The 22,921-nt window shown below is 43.1% G+C and overlaps 1 long non-coding RNA gene across 1 annotated transcript; it reads left to right on the top strand.

The window, feature by feature from the left end:
• The first annotated feature begins 495 nt into the window (after positions 1-495).
• On the top strand, positions 496-21,676 carry LOC146761689 (uncharacterized). Its single transcript, XR_014943295.1, has 3 exons — positions 496-634; positions 15,698-15,874; positions 17,208-21,676. It is a non-coding gene; the product is annotated as an uncharacterized LOC146761689 (long non-coding RNA).
• The last annotated feature ends 1,245 nt before the right edge of the window (positions 21,677-22,921 follow it).

Here is a 22,921-nt window from a genome sequence, read left to right as displayed (position 1 = left end):
GGGAACTTACTCCCAGGAGGGGAATAAACTCTTCGAAAGGGCTGACAATAGCAGGACACGGGGAAATGGTTTTAAGTTAAAAGAGGGAAGATTTAGGTTGGATGTCAGGGGGAAGTTCTTCACTAGGAGAGTGGTTAGGTCCTGGAACAGGCTGCCCAGGGAGGTTGTGGATGCCCCGTCCTTGGAGGTGTTCAAGGCCAGGTTGGACGGGGCCCTGGGCAACCTGATCTAGTAAAGGTGTATGTTTGGTGGCCCTGCCAGGCAGGGGGTTGGAACTACATGATCCTTGAGGTCCCTTCCAACCCGGGTCATTCTGTGATTCTGTACTAGTTAATCCATAGGATTTACTCGTGGCAATAGAAGTGTTCCCTGCACACACTGGTGAACGCAGTGTGACTTTATGTAGGTGTTTTTTTTACACACACATAGGACAAAAGCAGTTTACTTGAAGGAACTTAAGGCATTTGTCAAGCTTTTCCTATGGTGCCTAACTGGGGTTAATCCAGCTGCTGTTCCAAAGGCGTTATTCGGAAACTCTTAGATTTTTGTCAGTAGGCTGCAAAGAGCATCAATAACCGCAGGCACCAGGGACTCGCCTATCACTTGCTCTATGCAGAACTGATTTAATAACCAGGTAAGGAACATCTGGAGGTGCTCAGAATTTATGGCTGTGTCTCACTGTCTCATCATAGAAGCAACATTTCTGGGGGTGGCAGCCCTGGTAGTTTTTGGCAGGGGTCTGGAGGCTGCTGTTCAGCAGGGAGAATCATAGAGTCTCACAATAAACAGGCAGCCAACATATTGCATTTGTTCAATATTATAGATGTTTACATAAAGTGTCTGAACTATAGAGAGAGAGAATAATGTGAGAGTAGGACAGGCCATAAGGGCCTGTTATATGGTGTTATAATTTCCACCCTGTTCAAAAAACAGTGGACATAGGTGGGTGTTGTCCTTCACTTCCAGTTGAACACATTTTTGCCACGGAGCTAATTGATTCTGTAAGACAAAAACATTTCCATTTCAGTAAATCACTCTTTCATCACATATTACTGATTACAAAGGCACTAAGCCTTTGATAATACTTAGAACAATATTTATTTCTCAGCCCTGCCAAGAAGGACTTGGGAATTCTAGTGAACGAGAACCAGGACACGAGCCAGCAATGTGCTCTTGCAGCCTGAAAGGCCAACAGTATCTTGGGCTGCATCGAAAGACGAGTGGCCTGAAGGACAGGGAGGTGATGGTGCCCCTCTGCTCTGCCGTTGTCTGGCCCAACACAAGAAGGATGTGGAGCTATTGGAGCTGGTCCCAAGGAGGGCCACAAAGATGATCAGAGGTTTGAAGAACCTCTACTATGAAGAAAGATTGGAGGAGCTGGGCTTGTTTAGCATGGAGAAAACTCCAGGGAGATCTCATTGCAGCCTTCCTGTATTTGAAGGGAGCTTATCTACAGGAGGAGGACTGACTTTTTACACAGTCTGGCAGTGACAGGACAAGGGGGAATGGCTTTAAGCTTAAGGAAGGGAGATTTAGCTTAGATTTTAGAAAGAAATTCTTTAATCAAAGAGCAGTGAAGCACTGGCACAGCTGCCCAGCACAGCTGTGGATGCCCCATCCCTGGAGGTGCTCAAGGTCAGGTTGGATGGTGGTGAGCAGCCAGTCCATGGCAGGGATTGGAACTAGATGATGTTTGAGGTACCTTCCAACCCAACCATTCATTGATTCTATGCTTAGTTCTCAGGCTTTCTGTTGGAAGAGAGGTATTTTCTGCTACTTCTCAGGGGCAAAATGGCAGCTGGGAATATTTTTCACTTCCAGAGAACAGTAACAACAAAGTTTGTAAGAGTGTTCAAGGATGCTCTTCAGGAGGTTTTTAATCAAACAGCTTTTTCCATTAAAACAGACACTTTAATATAAAAATGCCAAACATCCAATGGGGTGGCCAAAAATATCAAAAACTGTCATCCAAAAAAAAAGAAAGAAAACAAACTTTCCAGATGTCAAACCTTCCATACTTCACTCTGGCATCTTTCTTTTTATGATACGTTTTATAACTGATTTTGTATTCACACAGCTCTTATTGCACCAGACTACAAAGGCAGAGCAAGGAAGGAGCACCAGTAACTGGGAGAAAAAAAGATTTCATGTCTTTACTTTCAACACAGCCTTTGCCAGCAGTGCAAGATCTAAAAAATGCAGGAGTTTCTCTTGATTTTCTTCTTTTCTTGCTGGTAGGTTAACTTTCTGTTGGCATGAGCTACTGTATGAGTAACCAAACTAATAAAGCTGGTTTACAAACCAAATGACAGAATGGGGGGATGGTGGAAATTGTTAAAAATACTGTATGGAAGTTTATACAGTGTGAAGTCCTACAGGTCAGAACCATGAATACGTAGAAGTCAGTAGGAAAGCACTAATCATCTTCAAACAGAAAGGAGAATCATGGCAGACAGTCACTGTATGTATGCTCATAGAATCAGAATCACAGAATGGCCTGGGTTGAAAAGGACCATAATGGCCATCTTGTTTCAACTCGCCTGCTGTGGACAGGGCCACCAACCACCAGACCAGGCTGCCCAGAGCCACATCCAGCCTGCCCTTGAATGCCTCCAGGGATGGGGCAGCCACAACCTCATTGGGCAACATGTTCCAGTGTCACCACCCTCTGTATGAAAATCTTCCTCCTAATATCTAACCTAAACCTCCCCTGTCTCAGTTTAGGACCATTCCCCCTTGTCCCATCACTATCCAGCCTCGTAAAGTTCCTCATAAAGTTCCAGGTACTTTACTGTACCTGTAAAGGATATTGTGGTTTTCTGGATATAAAAACATGAGCTTATCAAATACAAGATGAGAAGTTACACTTTTTCTGTCTTTCAGAGTAAGTGCTTTTAGAATACTGTGTTCAGCTACAGTGTCCTGAGACCAAGATAAATTGAATGTCACTCAAACAACACTGGGAGAGTCATTGAAGGTTTGGAAAAATACTTTTTACAGTGTTAAATTTTAATTTATTCAGCTTATCAACTGGAAATTCTTATGTTAATATAAACATAGCTGGAAAGTGACTTGCTGTATGAGTTTTCAGCATGCAGTACACTTACGTATAACAGTCATACCTTTCAACATCTTCAGGATGAGACTACACATAATCAGAATGAAAATAAAAGCCAGAAGAACTTTCTAGAGGTTGCAGAAGGCAGTTTCTAGGTAGAACTGGTTCTTTTTCTAAAAGATGGGATCTGCTTTATGTAATAACTGAATGAAGTCTTGGCTTACATGAGCTTTTTGCACTTCTAACTTAGAACTGCTGACGGTAGTTTTTACTGTGAATCCTCCCAGATTTATAATATGTGGATACCCAGAATTTCTTAAAATGAGTTCTGGAATTTTCCACATTGATAAACACTTCGGAATTTTTTTCCTCATTCCTGCAATTTTTGTGTTCCACTTGAAAATGAGAAAAGATCTGTGCATCCTTTGAGCTCAAAACATGGATGTTGTTAATAAATTGGATAAGGTGATGGTGCTGAACTGTTTCAGTTATTAAACCGTATTGAGAGAACTATGAAAGAAGAAGAATATGCCAAATGGGAGTAGGGAATATCAAAGAAAAGTGATACACAGAGCTCATTCAGGCCCACTTAGCTATTTTCTAATATGTATTTCTCGGAAAAAGACTATAGAAATACCTTTGGGAATATCCACTGTACAGGGTGTCTCCTGCATCAGTGTACAATGGCAACCATCATCAGTAGGCACTTGAGCACGCTTTTATGCAATCACAGAATGGTTTGGGTTGGAAGGAGCCCCAAGGATCATCGAGTTCCAACCCTCCTACCACAGGCAGTGCCACCAGCCTCCAGATCAGATACTAGACCAGGCTGCCCAGGGCCCCATCCAACCTGGTCAGATTTATGGCACTCATTTCAGGGTATATAAAAAAGCTGAGTATGAACTACAGCAACTCTGAGGCTTTTGTGACTTTCTGTCAGGGCTGAGCAGCTCCTGCACAGCTCTTAAGTCAGAGCTGTAAACCACCTTTGTCCAGCACCATCACCTCACCCTTGATCAAGAGGATATCATACTATTATCTTTCTTCTGAAGCTTGGACAAAAGATAAAGTCCTCAAAGCACTGCTGAGCAAGTGGACTAGGGCCTTGGAGGCATTCACTACTTAATAGGGGAAAATGGACGAGGTGACCTGTTACCTCCCTATCATGTACCCTTATGCTATATAAAGCATTTCCATCAGCATTAACCATTTTGCCCCTTGATCCTGTTTACCTGTATTGAGCCAGATTAGCTAATGACAGAAGAGTTAAATACTGTCTAAAAGGGCAATGCAAGCTTTCATTCAGTCCATTTACACATTCAGTGAAAGGGGGTGATGAACAGCAGCTTCATTACTAATCACCAGACATTTTCAGGCAGTTTTACATCACATATTTCTCTGTCTTCCTTGGTTTTACACTCTCTACTTTAACTTCCTTCTCATAGGGATGGAAATGTATTTGAAACTCCTCCCCATTTCTTCTTGCTTGTTGGAAGAGCATCCTTTGCTTTCATCATCACATGGTGTCTCTCAGTAACCATGGCAGACTGAATACCTTATATTGAAGTTCTCTGTACAAGGTTTTCAATCTCCATATACTCACTTTGGCAGTTTGAAGCTCCCTAATTACAAAAGCAATTGTAATTACGTACCATGGCAGTGTGAAAAACCCTCTATAACTGTAAAATTTCATAGCCCCAACTCATTGTATACATTCCTTTATAAAAGTCACGTGACATTAAGTCCTGCGAATACACTTTGGAAAGTCACCCAATTAATTTCTTACATGCATGATTTTGTAATAGGAAATAAGCAGGTGTGAACTGAATATATATATATATATCTCAAAAGACCAGAGTTTTATTGTAAAATTATTCATATACTCATTGACTGGATGCTTCAGTCTCCTGAATTAGTGAATATGAGCTCTGAAGGGTCACATGCATTCATCCCTTCAAATGAAACCAGCAAATGATCTGGAAAACCATCAGATAATCAGACTAGATCAGAATCCACATTTAGAACTTTCCCAATGAATAGCTGCTGTGCAGATTTAAATGCTGGATTAATTTATTGGAAGAGTAGCAATGAATTTTTAATTACCGTCTATTTAAAATTCAGAATACTTACGCTGTTCCATGGAGATCTTCAGAAGTTCTGTTATGTACAAAATGCTCCATTTATTTCAATGAAATTTTTATAGTGGCTGTTTAAATCTATTTAAAATAGAGACATAATGATAACAGGTGGAAAGGGAAGAAGAGCAGAAACAGGTGGTTCGCAAGATCCTGGTAATGGTTGATGCTAATATTTCATTCACCAGTGAAAGGAAAAGGCTGCAGACAGTTTGTAGTAACTACAGAGATATGGTCATGTAGTCATCTCCCAGATGTGCAAGTGCTGTCAAATGCCAAATCCACCATCACACCAAGTCGTGTCTTCAGCAAACCAAGGTGGACTTGGTTTTAATGAAGCCCAGAATTTTCATACAGATGACTACAGTTAAAATTGAAAGTTTTAATACCTCTCTCCCTTAGCAGTAAGAAAAAAACAAATTAACTACCTAAGAATAAGAGTTACGAGGTAGAGAGCTTCTCTTTTTCAAGCTGGCCAGTTGTAGAAAAGGATTTGCGTGTTGTGCATGCGAGTCTAACTCCAATGCAGAGAAAATAATGATGAATAACTTCAGCAGACTTTTTAATACTGTATTCACCCTACCATCAAATTGGACCATGAGAGGAGGCATCTAGAGATTGAGGCGAAGAAGCTTCTCTTTACAAAACAAAAACCAAATGCAGGCTGGATCAGTAACGAGCAAAACTCACTGCCGTGCAATAGCTGAACCAATATCACAAGTTGAGCTCAATCCTGGTCAAAATAATTTTGTATCTAAATAGAAACAGCCTTTATTGATGGCACTGGTTGTGTGATGTATTGCAGAGGCTGCTGCTCTGTTTCACTGTTATGTAAGGCTTATTGTTCGTTATCCTTGAGAGCGCTCCTGCTGTTAAAAAAGTAAACCAGGAGCAAGATACAGTTTTCCCTTGTCACTAACTTCTAAACAGCCCAAAGAAGCTGACGTCCATCTTTCACAAGTAAGTAGGTCTACTTCCCTTATTTTGGTAACAGCATCTATTCTGCAAATGTTACTATCTGCTTTTTTTTTTTTTTTAGTATCTTTTGTGATAATTGCAATCATTATTAATATATTTTCTAAATAAACAAGAATTTTGCTTCATTCCCCAAATTTGCATACACCAGCCTTATACAGGAGGCCTTGATGAGAATATGGCAGATGAAATTCTCCTCCTAAATTTGCAGATTGATGGAGAGAAATGGCAATATTCCTTGTAGCAAAGTATGAGGTTTGGGGCAGTAAATCTTGGATCTGTTCTGTGTGTTCTCTCCACACTCACCCTTTTCTTCCTACCCTGTCATTGACAGTGCTGCTATAAAACTACATGCAGCGTGCAAAACCTGTCCTCTGCAAGCTCTTCAAGAAAATGCACGGAGCTAAAGAAAAGTCAGAGCAATGTAAGACACTTAACAAAATGGTTATTGACATTAAATGTGAAAAAATGGGAAAGGAGAATCACACATCAGGATTGAAGCCAAGGTTTAGTCATGAGCCACTCGTTCTGTGCCTGCCTGTTGTGGGGTTTCTTAAGTGCATACAGTAGGCCATTATTGTGCTCTTCTTTTTCTTTTTGCTCTCAGTCTATAGCAAAGGCTCTTTGAATTCATTATCAAATATGGGTTGAATAAGTCTCCAGAATATACATGTGGGCAACGCACGTGTTATTCTAAAGGTGCTACATCATCTGAAAAAGTTTTCTGTTGATTTATTGACCTGCCACAATTCTTTTCAGGTAGATTTTTTCAGTTGAAAGAAATAACAGATGAAGGGGAAAAACAAATTGCCTTTAAGAGGATCTATGCATTACACAGTTGTTTCCATGTGGCAAACAGAGGGTTTGAGCCAAACATGCAGGTGCCTGAAGGTAAGCAGGCTCAGTGGAGCAATGCTGCTTTTATCACACATTATGGGCTATTGCCCATAGCTGTTCTGTTTGTGGCGCTACTTAAACTGGAAAACAAACTGCAAGTTTTTTTTTCCAGATTTTTATTTTATTTTTTGGTGGTGATGTTTTTTGTTTTCCATCCACTTTCTTTTTATATGCTTGAAAAATTTCAAGAGATAGCTATGTCTGAACAGAACAACTTTGCGCCCAAGTCCTCAGCACTTAAACCCGCTTGCCCACTGGCAGGACAAATGGAATCTGTCCTGCCTGATGTCTTTACAGCTGTGCATTCCAAGAAGGTATCGATCTTGTTTTACTACTGGGTTTCAGCCTTGCCCTGACGATCTCTTTCACTGCCGAGCAATGCTAAGTCATCTCTTTCTTGCATTTCAGCTTTGTGCTGCCTCTGTTAGTCCCTGAAGCGCACATTAACTTCAGCAGCCGCAGCAACTCTTACAGTTCTGACTCCGTGCTATCCTTGCAGATTTTCTGTCAGTCACCTTCTTGTGGCTGGGCTGCAGTTCTCTTTCTGTTTGTTATGGTTTATAAAGGGTTTGCTGCCCGGGTGGCCAAGAAGGCCAATGGCATCCTGGCTTGCTTCAGCAATAGTGCAGCCAGCAGGAGCAAGGGAGTGATCATCCCTGTGTACTCAGCTCTGGTGAGGCTGTACTCATGTGCTGTGTTCAGCATCGGGCCCCTCACTACAAGAAAGACACTGAAGACCTGAAGTGTGCACAGATAAGGCCACCAACCTGTGAAGGATCTGGAGCACAAATCTTACGAGGAGTGGCTGAGGGAACTGGGATTGTTCTGTCATAGAAGAGGAGGATCGGGGAGACCTTATTGCTGTCTACAACTGCCTGAAAGGAGGCTGTGGTGAGGTGGGTGTTGGGTTCTTCTCCCAGGTAACAGTGATAGGATGAGAGGCAATGGCCTCAGGCTGTGCCAGGGAAGATTCAGGTTGGGCATTAGGAGAAATCTATTTTCAGAAAGAATGGTGAGGCATTGGCACAGGCTGCCCTGGGAGGCGGTGGAGTCATTGTCCGTGGAGGTGTTCAAGAAACATTTGGATGTTGTACTGAGGAATGTGGTTCAGTGGGAAATATGGGTGATTGACAGGTGGGCGAATGGACTGGATGATCTTGGAGCTCTTTTCCTACCTTGGTGATAATGTGATTCTATGATTTGGCTGAACTTCAGATTTCTGTGGACTGCAGAGAGACTAGTGCATGAACGTAGCCACCCCCTGTCCATGCAGTCATCAGCATGGACTGTAAAAGCAACTGCAGGTGACTAGCTGACTTAGATGCTTGATTTTGAGATGTGAAAGCTTTAGCAGATGAGTTGTAGTCAAAATTACACTTAAAGAACCAATACAGTGGCTTTTCCTAAGATTATACTTCACTTGGACTTCACTGCTTTTCTGCTGCAGTTTCTGGGTAGGATTTTACACCCAATCAGCTGCACACTTACCCTCCAGCAGGAAATAAACGCACAGGACAGCAGGATGCAGACTCAGTACACGGGATTTCAGCCAGCCTAGTGACTTGTGCAGAACAAGGGATCCTACGTCTTGTCCTGGGCACACAGCAGAAGATGAATCCCACAGATCAAACTAATCTCAGCATATTTTATCATTTTATCCTGTTTGGGTTGTTTTTTTTTTGCTCTTCACTTTCTAATTTATACAGAACTTGATATCTGAGACTTTTGTTTCACGTGTAGCATGTATGCCAGAAAACTAGGGTGGATGAAGTTTTTCCAGAATAAGCCATCTGAAGTCTAGTAAAGTACAAGGAGTTGTTTGTTTGTTTTGTAATTAAGCAGTGTATATCAGACCCCACAAAATGCAGGTGAAGTTTCAGAACAGGAGAATGTTGGACTCCCAATGATAGAAACTGGCTTTGGTTTTCTACGATAGAGAAAGTAGCAGTTGTTGCTTCCATGGTTGGGTGATTTTATTGCCAAAAGTGTGGCTGGCCAATGATCCATAGACTCAGAGTCTATAGGATCTGAGGGACAGAAAATAAGATGAGCAATTCAAATAACACCTCTACAGACTGGAAATAGCTTCAGAGAATCAGCACTGGGGCTTGAAACATACATCCATAAATATTCATAAATAATAGTTTTGTCATATTCATGGTAACTAGAAACTTACAGAAAAGAGATAAAAAGAAGACAGTCGTGTAAACTTCAGACCTGAAATTTCAAAAACCCCACTTGACTGTCATAGGAATTGTATTAAAACAACCTGTGTTGGCCCAGACCGGAGCTATAATTACTAAATGGTAGGAAGACCTTGAAACTGCTTGCACACAGTGTCTGGGCATGCTTAGTGTTGCAGTCCTCATCAGCCAGAAATGATGTTAGGGTGATCCTCTGCGCACCTGAAGATCAGATGGCAACTGAGACACCAGGAAGGAGGGGCTTTGTGCTCTGTCAGTTTGAGTCAGGATCACGTAGATATTGGCATGTTCTCATAAAGCACAACATTATGTATGAAATCTGCTACCAAACTTGTTCTGATACATGCTTGTGTATGCACTGCACCTCTGGGCACGGTGTCTTTTGTTATGGAAAATCAAGCAGAATCCTCTTGGTTTTCTGTGCCGCTCTCAGCAAACCATCAGGAATTTCTCCATAGCAGATCTAACAACTGGAGATTTACTGCCTGTGTAGCATTCCTTCATAATCAAAAAGTGAGCGAATAAACTCACCTCAGTGTACAGAAAGACATTCTATGAGGATATAATTACACATAAAGTAGAGAATTAATATCAGATAGGTAAAATTCTGAGGACAGATTTACAGAATATATATATTCATAAGGAAGTAACACACAGGCATCCATAAGGATTAAATTACTGATATTTTATTTGCCTTCAGTGGTTCAAAATAGCTGCAGAAGTGTCATTGCTGCAGCTGCTGCACATGTGGGGAGGGAATAAGGCTCTGACATAGAGCTTTGTGCCAGAGAAATCTGGCATTGACAACCCTATCAACAGCCCGAGATGGAAACCTTTATGAAAAGCTGGTGATAAGAATACGCAGCAACCAAGGATGTACAGGTGAATTTTCCTCTTGCCCTTCTGATAATACATTTATTCAGCACTTGATACTTTCAAAGAGGTAGATTTGTTGAAGATACCATCAAGATTCCTTGCGGGTGAAAGTGGTGCTGACTCCTTCACTGGTGCAGAACTGAAGACCTTTCTTGTAGGCCCTTTGAGCCTTTCATACCTGCACAACCAGGACTGGTTACATGTAAAGGCCAGGCACCTTATGGGTGTTCACAGATCAGCACCAGTGAATTAATTCTCTAGATAAAGAGGTACTTTCACTTTGTTTTAAATAGCAAGAACACCAATAGCAAATCGCTGCAGTATCGCCCTCCTGATCCTACAGGCTGTTGCTGAGAGCTGCTCATCAGCCACTTCCTACATCTCTACCCGCTGACCCTCAGTAGCAACAGGTGAACTGCTCTGCCCTGCTGCTACAAGCAAGGTCAGCTGTGTCGTTATGTGATTGAGCATGGGGGGGCTGTCATACCTGACATGGAAAATCTACCCAAATAACCAGCTTTGGAAGTACTTCAGCTAGTTCTGCTTTTAGAAGTGTTTAAGTCCCACCTGAAGCCGTGTTTCAAGCAGCTTGAATTGGCTTTAAATCCTTCTAAAAATGGATTTAAAAAATGAATATCTAAAAATCAAAGCCGCTCGAAGCTTTGTCTGCAGAATAGCTCCAAGCACGCTTAAAATTGAGAAAGCACCCCCCCGGTGTGCGGCATGTTTTTAAAAGCTGTGAGCATCAATTGCATCCACTCTGAAGTCTCAGCTTTGCCATGGCCTCTGCTGAGCCTGCTAGGGGCCACCACCTCTCTGTGGCAACAAATGGAAGTGTAAGGACAAACACACTGTGCCATGATTTGGGCAGCCTTTAAAGTATTCCATTCATTAAAGCGTGCATGAAACTGTGCATCAGTATGAAATATTTATGTTAATACTGAATATTGATGAACTCCATTCATCTCCTTTTATCCGTTTATATATCTACCAATTAAAATACTTCCTAACAGCAACAGTGATCAATCAGCATAAAACCATCCTTAGAAAGGGCAAAATTCATTCCAGCCATGCAGAAGAGCTCTGTGCAGGCTAAATGCAGTCCTGTTAGCTATACAAAATCTACCTCTGCTGAAATATTCTGTCTCAGTAGGTTACACAGAATCCTGTAGCAAATTTAGATCTGCAGCCCATCTCCAGGCAGCCATCCAGCCACGCTCAGCACGGCTTCCCTCGAACTGTGGCAAGGTTAAAGCACAGCTCCTTGCTGAGCTGCCACAAGCAGAGCCCAGATAGAAAAAACAAAACATAGGAAGCCTTGGGGCTTTAAAAGGCTAATGTGGAGGAATGTGTTTAAATCATTTTGCTTCTTTTCAGGATTGTTAGATTGAGTTTTGCATTGTGGAATATACAAAATCAATCCTGTATGAGCAAGGGGTGGTTGCTGGCAGAGGAGGAGCAGCTTCCATAAGCGTTCTTGAACACAGGAAAATCACTGTGCTAAATGCTGTCAGCCATCTCCAAAGAAAATGCTTATCTATGGGCCATGCCAATAAATGCAAACACATGCCATATGGTAACGCTCCCAGCCAGACTGTGCTGGCAGAAAGTTTGGAAATTCCCCTCTTCTTCTTTTCCCTGTTTACATTAAAATTTTCCTCTTTATCTGACGTTTGTAAGAAAAATGAGGGAGATTCTGGAGAAAAAGAACGTAACGCTCCTGATTCTTAGTAGAGATTTTCCACTGGGTTATTTCTGTGTAATCATGTGCTGATGATTTGTAGCCCACAGAGCTCGGCCCTTTTCCTCCACAGATGTTGGAGAAGTCTGCGTTATTCTGCAGGGAGCAGCAGCTGCCGCATACTGATGTTGGCATTTCACTGCAGCCAAGAGAATCACAGGCTCAGATACAATGAACTGTCCGTGCAATTTCAATTCCAAACCGACCAGCCTCTGAGCTTTCCTTAAAATTCAAAGGAAAACTACATTTGGTTACCAAAACCTCTCGCTCTTCACGCAGTCCTTTGAAACTGCATGTGTAAAAGTCTGCATCACTTCACGAACTTGCAAAAATAAGTCATTTAAATGAAAAAAAATATCTCAGTTGCATGAATTTAAAAGCCCTTCTGGGCTGCAAGCGCACACTGCCTGCTCACTGCAAGTTTTTAACTCACCAGGATTGCCAAGTGCTTCTCGGCGGGGCTTGCAAACTTGCTGAGGGTGCACTTGATCCCACTTTCCAGCTCACCGATACAGATATTGAAGAGCACTGCTCCCACAGTGGACCCCTGAGTGATGCCACTCATCACCACAGGTGTGGAACAAGAGTTACTGAACTCAGTTTCTTTCTTCTTAGACCTGTCCCCTCATTACTTTCATCTGTGGCCATGGGTGTCACTGTGCTTCCTACCCACACCTACTGAACTGGGTGACATTTGCTTACTCTTTTTATTTGTAATGCTTCCTTCCTACTGTCATCTTCATTAAAATCCAAGTTCTCTGGATTCAGAAGTACAGCTCAGTCTGGTTGCATGGTCAGCCAGACACATACACAGGAAATAAGATGCAAAACTGAAATTCTTCATGGCTACAAATATTTTAGGAACATCGAACAACCCCTGAATTATCTTGATGTTGCACTTGACATTCTGTGTTATTTTTGCTAGTTCTGGAGGAGGGAAGCTGCAAGGGGGAGTGAAACCTACTGTCAGTATTTTTCCTGCGAAGGTTTGTGGCATCTTTACCATTAACTTCTTCAAACACTCTTAGTTTTGAGATAGTTGCTTTACTGTGCGCTGTGTGCTGCAAGGAGCAGTGTGCCCCCATTCAGATTTGGTCCGTTATGATGGAACTTAGCAGCATATTGTTGGACCATGGGATGGATTCAGTCTTGCTGTTCTCTAAATTCCCTTGTCTTGGGATCTGTTTTCTAAGGTCGGACTTTCACTGCCAGATTTGTTCCAGACTCATCAGAATCAGAAAGACACGATTACGATCCAATTGTTGAGATCCTATTTTTGATGTTACAGAAGGATTCAATAGCACCTCAATTCAATTCAAACCAGAAAAGAGGAATTCTGATTACATCTGGAACTGAGACTGTTAAGTTTTATTGTAGTTTCAGTCTGTTTTTAGGGCACCCTTGTGGGGAAAGAGAAGAAAGCAGTTTTCTGACTTTGCTGTGGATATTCAGCCATAAGGATTCTGAACTGGTGGAATGTGCTCCTCACTTTACTGACAGCTGTATCACATACTGAGTTAATTCACTCCAAATCCCATCACGAATTTCCAGTGTCAAAGTCAGTGATACGTTATTAACAGATCAGATGGCTTAAAAGCAATATTAAAAGGTGGCATTTAATACTAATTCATTATTTCTACCAAAAGTGGTTTTATGCTAATTTCTGCAAAAGAAAAACAGGAATTTAAAGATGTTGCATTACGTTGGATAATATCTGTAGTATGGGGGAAGCTACCATGCAATGCTGTGCAGTGATGTTGTCCATGTTAAGCTGAGGTTAGTTAGTTAGGGTACGATGGAGAAAGACCACCACACTCTTCAGCCATCCCAGGAGGTTGAGGCTGCTGCTTACACACAGCAGGGTGATCATTGTGGTCCCTTTCAACCCAGGCCATTCTATGATTCTGTGATTCTGGTCTGATCCCAACTGGGCAGCAGAGACATCAGAGCAGGCAGGATCGTAGCCTGACACTGTTCAGATCTTGATCCAATACTCCAGTGACTGGGAGGAATAAGGAGCTGGGAAAAACTGAAGAGATGCAGAAACTGGTGTGGGTATACGCACAGGTGAGCAGCAAGGACAGGCCATTCCACTCTTCAGAAGCAATCTGACAGACCAGTGTGAATGCAGTTAATGACACTTCTGTCAGATAATTCTGTAACCTCAGCCAGCAAAGCCCAGGCAGGCAGTACAGCTGCAGAGCCCCATGCACACACCATGCATCTGCAAGCAGCTGATGGCACTGGTTGGCAGCCCTAGAGCCCAGCCCTTGGGGAACCACTGCGCATGTTCTTCTGCCTTTGTTTTATTTTAATTGTCAGTAAAGCTTCAGTGAGAGTTTGGCTTTCTCTTTTGTCAGTAATCCGGGCCAATCAACAGTTCCTGCAACACCTGATGAGGAATTACTCAGAGCTGTGGGCCGCCACTGTGCTGCCCTGGAGGAGAGGAGGGCTCTGAAGTCCATCCAGTGACATGGAACACACGCTCACCAGGAGGTAGCAGAGCTGCAGCTGCAGCCCACATCCTCTGCATGCTCTGCCAGGGAAACCACCTTGCCAAGAAGTACGTGCCAGTTTGGAACCGGCTCCACTGGACAAAATGAGCAGTAGGAATAGGAGGCACTAACACAAAACACTACCCCAGTGAACTGAGTTGCAAAGTTCTCTTTCCTTCAAGAGGCCACATTTTTACGTGTTTTTACTCTGCACTCAGACAGATTTATCATCTTAAAGTGATTAGGAGGGGCCAAGCAATCACTTTTGATAGACCACAATGAAGTAAATGAATCTTAAAAACCTACTGGCTCCCAGCTCTCCCTATAACTGCTTGCGTCAGCTAATCTTCCTGATTCACTTAAGGGAAGATTAAAGGCGGCTAATAGCTAAGGAAAGAGTTTTCCTTCTCTTCCTGCTTACGGTTCAGCTTGTTTTATTACCTTATTTATCATCTCTAATGATGTCGATGCACACATAGAGGTGGGGGACATTTAGGAGACAGAAAATTGTTCCTTGCTTTGACCATGGCAGCAGAGATGATAATGTGTCTCAGAACAGGAGCTTAATGGAATTACGTGCTGGAATATTACTTTTCAGGGAGAGAGAAGTGAGAACAAGAGGTTTCATGCTGCTAATTGCTTATAATGTGAAAACTGGATGAGTTTGAATATAGCCTGAATGAGGAACCGTGCAGAAATAAGGAGAACAAATGACACACCTTGATTCTTTAACATATAGGCGAAAAGCTGCTCGTATTTGGTGATAGAAGGTACCAGTATATTAAACTCTGTGGCAGTGGTTGATAAGGAGCGAAACCTGCTCTGTGTCACACGTTTTCTTGTACATGGACAGAAGGGTTTGGCTGAGAGTAAATTCATGTTTACCATGTGCAAATACTTACCGTATAAAGCAGATGTCTTCCTTCCTGGGAGGTTTTCTTTCAACTTCAGTGAAGCAATCTAAATATATTAAGAGATGAAGAAAATTAGCATAATCAGCTCATGCTCCTTAATCCCCCTAGTCCAACCCAGGAATATTCTCTGCATGTTATTGGTTAACACTTTTGTCCAGGCCAGGTTTTTGTGACCTGTAATTTCCCTATTCCACTGACTGTCTTTGTTGTCAGCTCACCATTTTCATCTTGGATTTTAAAGAAAGATGCACTATGCACAATACACATTTTACAAGTGTATTGAGTACAATGGAGAAAGAAGAGCAGAGTGCAGTATGGGTACTAGGGAAGAACATGCTTTCAAAGCTTTTATTTTATACGGACATTAAATGCAGGTGTCTTTCAATCCTACCTTTCAAAAAGCTGCTCGGGTCTGGTAGTGACTGGAGTGACAACCAGGACGGAGGCCACTGGTGGATGGCAGGACTGAAGTGCACAATAGGATGACTTGGAGCAGAGATTAGTCTGAAAACTGGGGCATCTCTTGAAGGGTACAATGTTTCCATCAGTGCAAGCGCCGAAGGCTCAGAACTAATGCAGGTAAGAAAATCTGCTTCTCTTACACAAATGTTTATATTCAAGTAATGTTTGGTGCCTGTCACTGCAATGTCTACTCCATGTTATCAGTCCATAAACTCCTCTTGGGTGTTGTTTCAAATACAAGGGCTACAAACCCTACGCATCTGTTCATTCTGTGGCTGAACTGCCACTGGCAGAGGTGAATCACCCACAGGCAACTTCCATCTGAAATGAGCTGAATGTGCATTGTTACAGCCCTTGTAGCACATCCACAGCACTACTGAAACAGAATGGGACCTGAATTACCGTTACTAAACAAATGCTTGCTGCTGCAGTAAGAGAAAGAGAGTTATATGACATTGTGCTTTACATCTTCTCTTGAGTGTTGGAGGAAAACACTTAGAAATGATTCAGACAGTTGTACTCGGCTTTATGTCATTAAACAGAAGTGATGCCAGATCTCTAAAAGCTTTCTCCTTTTAAACTCAACTAGTTTAAATCAGTTTCCTTAACTCCACTCAACTCAACAGCACAACGAGAACTGATAATTTGGCCACATGGCCCAAGGCAGTTCCATTTAAAAATATATAAATGAATGGCTATTATTCTAATACAGAAAATCTGAAAGAGGAGAAGGTAAAAATGGAGTATATTATGCCAGTTGTTGGCTTAACAGAAAGGGAATACTGATTAAATTTAGTGATGTAACTTGGCAGGAGCAAGAATGGGTGGTTTTAATGGCTCCCAGAACACAGAACAAGCAGGATATAATCCACTATCACATAGGTGGTCCTGCCATAACAGACTCTGGGCAATGACTGCAGTTGTTTCATACGTCCTAGAGATTCATTTGGCTCTGCAGTACGCAGCCCCCATAGGCAGACAGATAACTCTAAGAGCTCAGGTGTACCCAGGCTCTTTCCATGGCTCCTTTCCCCTCCTCCCATGATCACTAACAGTGCACATGTGTATAAGTACGAGCCAGTCAGACCATAAAACACGTTGTTTTGTCCCATGAAGAGCTGAGCCCAAAGGGATTACAGGTATTATAAACACTGCTCTGACATCACTATTCCTTCCAGTTCATTCTTTTTGTGGAAACGCTGTCACTGTTCCAGCTGTGATGGAGTTCTTTTGTTTTACATAAATAATTCATCTACATAAAATCCATATATTCTTCTTTCCTTTATAACTATTTCATGTTTTCAACTAATGCTTTATACATGTTGCCAGGAACAAGTAAAGATAATGGAAAATTTATGGAGGCTGTTTGCATCTATAGCACCAATCATTGCCATATGTGAATCACAAGCTTTTGAGACATTGCTGAGAAGCAGCGTAACTGTGTTTTCAGGGCCTGTGCACCACGGCTCCACGAGGTTCTGTGCACGATCCCATCCTCTTCCTCAGCAGTTTCCCCAGCAGCACAGATGTCAGTCAGGTCAAACTGAGTGAGAAAGCACATCCAGATGACCTGATCAAAATCCTGCTAAAGTCAGTGCAAATACTCTGCATCGTGCTGCTTGGAAGGATCTCGGGGATGGCTGACAGGAGAGACTGTGACTTGTAGAGCATCATTACAGACACAGGGCCAAGGCACCTGGGGGCGGCAGGAGGGGGCACGCAGGAGTCAGAGCCGCTCCTGCATCACCCACTGCGGCTCTGAAAAGGTTTCCATCGTGCTCATCAGTAGGATCAAGTTCTGTTTCGTCAGACTCTGGGTAAGGACTGAGGATTTGGCTCAAAAAGGAGAACAGTGCAAACAAAGATCTTTTTATAAGCACTGTCATCCCAGACAAATGTGCTCTCTGTAGTAGCTGCTATCTGCAGACTTTTTGCATCTGGGGAAAACTGGTGCAAAACTGATGAATAATCTGAGGCTGCGATTCCAGGAACGTTTCTTCAAAAGCAGAACTGGCACATTGGTTTGGGTGGAAACGCTGAGCTGGACCGAGGAGCTCTCCAGCCTGTAAAAGGGAAACTTTGATTCCTTCCAGATTTGTTTCCAGCAGGTTCCCTTTGCCGTTTCAGCTCACCATGAAATGATGCCATGCAGTTTAATACAATGTAATACATTATTGTGGCACAACGTAAATGTTAGAAAGACTCTGTCAGCGTCTGTGTAAATATTATGAATGTTCAGTGAATCCACTGAGGCAAATCATTAAAATCAATGTGCACAGTAATTTTGATTCGGCTCATCACCGTATGCTAGTTACTAATACCAACATGCCAAGTTAACTGAAGTCAGTACCAACTATCCATGTTCTTGCTATTCCAGGGTCAAAATAACCAAGAGCGTTCCTTTTAGTTATTTCTATACCCCTCTGTTAAAAAACAGTAATGGCAGAATTTCCACAACTCACGTGGAAGCCCATCTCAGTGCTCAGCTGCCTTTTCTTGTCTGAAAACATTCTGTGATACCAACTGAACGATCCTGCACTGCATTTTGTGCCCTCTGCTTTCTGTCCTGCCATCAAAGGTGATGCAGAAAAGGCATCCCACCTTTATGTGGGAAGTGGAAAGTGTCAGCCTGTAAGGCAGTGACTAAACTCATTACATGCTTATCCCTGAACCTACCCATGCCAAAGTTATGGAAAGAAGGAAATAGTGACAGACCAAATAGTAATAACAGTAGTAGTGGTAGTAATAACAGCTGATTAAATTCTATTCACTATAATTTCATAAGGCAAGAGAAGACGTGTGTGCTGGATCAGAAAGCCCAGAACTAGGAGGAAGGCATTTGGTAGTAGCTGCAGTCTAATGCTGTGACTCTGCCACGGCTTTCTTAGAGTTTGTTACAGAGGCTGGCAGTAAATGCAGGGCAGCTCAGGCAAGCCCAGCACTGTTGCACTGTTAGAAGCATGTCCCACATCAGCAATGCTAGTGGGCCCTTTGTACGCATGCAGAAGTCTAATACCTGTCATATCTTATAGTTCAACCATTACATGGCTCACTATAACAACATTAATACTTTGAGTCTCAACCATGAATTATTTAATTCCCCAGAACACCTGCCAGGCTCAGCTTGGCACACTTTCCTTCCTCCCACAAAACACGCCTGCCATCTTCTGGCCATGCCATCAAGCATCCGGGGGCTGCCTGGAAATGTACTTTGAAGTGCTGCAAGTGAGCAGGTTGATACTGAATTTTGCTATATAGTGAGGTCTGTCTATTACAGAAGAATTTAGCTTTCAGGCTATGCAAAATCACTCTCTCAAAGAGATTTGCATGACCTTTTATTTTCATACCTGAAAGTATCCAGGGGGTTCCATTTATTCTGAGATATTCAGCTGAAGTTGTCATTCTTAAGCTGGTTTTATGTTTAAATCACAAGTTTTAGTGGCTTTTTAGGAAGCCAATGTTGATTAGAACTGGAATGACGGTTCTCATGAGCATTTATTAAATACAAATGTTGCAGCGGAATGTGGAGCTAAGCCAAGTTCACACGGTGTCCGATTCCAGCACAAATACTTGAGGTGGCTCTAATTAAAGCCAATGTTAGACTTGGATATAGCCTTAGGAAGCTCCAAGGAATCTGCTACTTAGAAGGAAAACCTTGTTTAGAAGTCAAGCCTTGCAGATATTGCAGAAACTGGAACCATCTCCATGAACACGCAAATCATCTGTTCAGTTTAATTTCAGCGCCCTCACAAACTTTACAGGGCCATTTCTTACATCTCTGATGGAGAATGTGCCATTCAGCCCTCTCTGCTACACTTCCCTCAGCCAGCTTAAGTCAAGTGAAGGGCTGGGAACCATCCAGCTTCCCTGGATGGGCAGTGTGAGGGTGTCTTCTCTGGCACCTCAGGAGAAGAACTCTGTCTAGAGATGACTGTGTAGTTTACATAACGTAGGCTTTTAGATGGCAGCCAGCTGAGAGGAATCCTGCCCAAGGCATCTCTAGATGATTATGAACCAAAGCTGAAATGCCTTTGAATGAGCTTGCTTCTCTCAGTTAGCAGTAGAGGAAGTGAGGTTGGCTGCTCTTCCAGCTGCAGTGCTGCAGCTCATTGCATAACATCAGGCAAAACATCCAGATATCTTCATCAGATCCACCAGATTTATCATCATTTGTACAAGACCTGGGTTTCTCTGGAAGCAGAAAGGCTGGACAGGTCATAGCTCTGGCCTTTCTTTTGCACTGTCCTACAAGTCCCTTACACTGTATTTATACAAGACAAAATTGTGCCACTCTCTCCTCCCCACCACCTCATCAAGCACAGCTAACACTCAGAGCTCTCTTGTTGTTGATCAGATTCAGTGTTCAGCAGTTCAGTTTCTGAAGACGCACGGTCCATAGGAATCATGTGAGGATTTCCTCTGCCAGGGAGAATATTCCATGACTGCCCTTCCTGCCACGGCAGGTCTAGTTCCCTGCACAGTTCTGATCCTCCCCACTTTGGTCTCTTTGTCCTGTGAACAAATACCTCACAGATGAGCTCTTCTGAAGAGTAAATCACCCTGACAGGCGTGTCGTTTTATCTGAAAGCAGGAAATCGTTCTTTCCAACATGCTTCACTAATCAAAAAGCTGTTACGACACAGAGCAGCGTTCAATTGTTTATCACTGTTTTCCTATCAGCTAACTGCTGTTAATGAGCTTGAAGTCGCCCAACTGGTGACCAGCCGTATGCTTCGTCAGCTGTGTTCAGTTGTCTGGAACCAGCTAAGTTTGGTAGGCCTGCTCTAAAATACTTAAATGGCTTTAATCCAGTCAAGCAAGAGGAGCTCTACCAACCAGCATTAGATGTGCGTCTCACAGGAGCATGGATGGTCACAAGGCCTCAGCAGAGCATCTCAGCACCACATGGTTCTGCTTTTCTGTGGGATAACAAGGAGTGGTTTCTGCCCACCAGAACTGCTAAAACAACAGCTGCAGTTCAAGGAAACACGAAGGCTGCAATTGATAACTGTTATCTACTCAGTTCCTCTTGTTCTAAAGCTCTCAAATAATGAACACTTCTAATAGGTTTTGAGAAAACTGTATGAAATCTGACCACTCTGAGCTGCTTCAGAGGACAGAATTCATGTTTAAATGACTGAGAATAAAGCCCCAGCCTTCTACCATATGCTGTTTAAAACACTAAGGAGTTCCAGTGCCTTCCATTTGTTGTGGCAATAAATGGATCGGAGCCATTCTGACTTGTTGCCTCACATAGGAAGCGCAGTAAATCCTCCCATTCTTATGTGCTCCCAGATACATCCCATGCTGCTATGGGTAAACACAGCCACAGCAACACGTGGGGCTGTGCCACCTTGCAGTTCAGGACCGTTTGCCCTTGACAGTTAATCCATACAGGCAAATAAGGGAACTTTGTGCTTAATTTATGCTACTTTACAAACAAAACATTGCGGAAGCCCCCAACTAAGTAAGCTTTTCTAGGAGTATAAATTTTCATACAGTAGGATTTAACCAGGAAAATATATCTATAAAGAGGCTAAGACTGAATTTAACCCTAGAAATAATACAAGCATTTTTCCCGAGCATGCAAATGCAACGGGAGTGAATGCAGTAGTTACGGCTGTGTAGCAATGCTGAATTCAATTTATTATTATTCCCTAAGTTCCAGGAGTGCAAAGTGCAGAGCTCCGAGTATCCAGTAGGTGTCACCTTCATACACAGCGCAGTACGAGGCACAAGGGCAGGTCTTGCTGGATGGCATCGGGAGTAACGCTGGAAGCTGATGGCAGAAAAGCACGTGTGAAAATGCACGAGTTTTTGCAAATCCTTGTATTTCTATTTGTCAGCCTCACATAGCGGCCAGTTCAGCAGCTGCAGAGTAAAGTCCTTCAGGAAGGCCTGGATCCCTTTGATTCGGCTGTTGTCAGCCATGTATGTGGAACAAACACTTTTCCCACCTCAAACCCTGACCTCCAGCTGCTGTTTGGCACTGGGATGGCGGCTGGGTCACAGTTACGCCTGTCAACATGCGATTAAAAAACACACTTTGTCCACGCACATGGGTTTTGTAACTCAGTCCTTTAGCAATCTGGCATCTACTCTGGTTTTGTTAGCGTGGGGCATTGCTTAGGAAAGTGCCTGTGCAATTCTCTTGGGCCTGGTCCAAAATCCCTTGAAAATAATAGAGAGGGCTTAAACCGTGAGCTGGTGGGATGTGTGGAACAGCTGAGTGGTGGCAATAGAGCTGGGGACAGGCGTTTGCAGAAAGCAGCACTATGGCAGATGCCAAAAAGCATGTGAGCTGACCTCAGCCTGGCCTTAAAACAGCTTTTCATTCACGCAACCAGTGGGATGGGAAGGCTTTGTGAAAGGAAAGGACCTGGGGCTGCTGGCTGACAGCCACCTGAACATGAGCCAGCAGTGTGCCCAGGTGGCCAAGAGAGCCAGCGGCAGAGAACCTTAGAATCCTTAGAGTTGGAACAGATCTTTAATGGTCATCTAGTCCAACTCTCCTGCAATGAATGGGGACATCCACAGCTTGATAAGGTTGCTCAGAGTCTGGTTGAGCCTCATCTTCAAAGTTTCAAGGGATAGTGCATCCACCACATCTCTGGGCAACCCCTTCCACTGCCTCAACCCCACAGAATCATTGAGGTTGGAAAAGATCTTATGGGGACTGGCTGCAGGAACTTGGATTGTTCAGTCAGTCATTGAAGAGGAGGCTCCAGGGAGACCTTATTGCTGTCTACAACTGCCTGAAAGGAGGTTGTGATGAGGTGGGGGTCACCCTCTGCTCCCAGGTAACAGCGATAGGATGAGAGGGAATGGCCTCAAGTTGCACCAGGGGAGGTTCAGGATGGACATAAGGAATTATTTCTTCTCAGAAGGAATGGTGATGCAGTGGGACAGGCTGCCCTGGGAGGTGGCGGAGTCACCATCCATGGAGGTGTGTGAGAACCGAGTAGGTTTAGCACTGAGGGCCGTGGTTCAGTAGGCACAGTGGGGATGTGTTGGTGGTTGGACTAGGTGATCTAAGTGATCGTTACCAGCCTTGTCGGTTCTGATGCCATGATTATACATTTGCATTTATAATCTTATGTTTTGTTTTCCGTTTTTTTCACACCAAGCTAACTTGACGCTTCCTGAAGTGAGGCAGTGCATGTA

This window comes from Coturnix japonica, chromosome 2 (genome assembly GCF_054131305.1).
Source record: "Coturnix japonica strain WE chromosome 2, WE-NBRP24, whole genome shotgun sequence".
NCBI lineage: Eukaryota > Metazoa > Chordata > Aves > Galliformes > Phasianidae > Coturnix > Coturnix japonica.
This window is presented reverse-complemented; position numbering and strand designations above follow the sequence as displayed.